Genomic DNA, 448 nt, shown 5'->3' with positions numbered 1-448 from the left:
CTCAAAGTACCGCTGTACCTAAGGTCAGCCTCACTGCCAGCGTGACTGTAAATGTGTTCTCTCTAGAATAATCACTGGTAAGGAAAGAAGGACTTGATGCTAACTGATGAGGAGTGAAAAAAAATGAATAGCAAGACACTTTTGTCCTGTTTCTTAGGTCTGTAAGAAATTAGGACTGCAGCTGACTCTCTTAATTTCTCATAGGCAGTACCTTTCCCCACTGTTGACCCACTTTTTTTGGAACAGTTTTACAACATTGTTTAAGTCTTTGAGATATTACAGTGAAGGTGACAGCAGAGAAAGTTTCGGTTCTTTATTGACCAACATTACAGCGACCAGTGGTGAGGATGGCTGATGTTTTATCTATCCAATTTGAGTTCTGTTTTGATTGTACACACTTGTAATGTTTGCACTTTACATTTAACATTTAACTACTGCTTCTAGTGCT

This window comes from Monopterus albus, unplaced genomic scaffold (assembly GCF_001952655.1).
Source record: "Monopterus albus unplaced genomic scaffold, M_albus_1.0 scaffold166.1, whole genome shotgun sequence".
Taxonomy (NCBI): domain Eukaryota; kingdom Metazoa; phylum Chordata; class Actinopteri; order Synbranchiformes; family Synbranchidae; genus Monopterus; species Monopterus albus.
The sequence above is the reverse complement of the archived record's forward strand: the minus strand, read 5'-3'. Positions refer to the sequence as shown.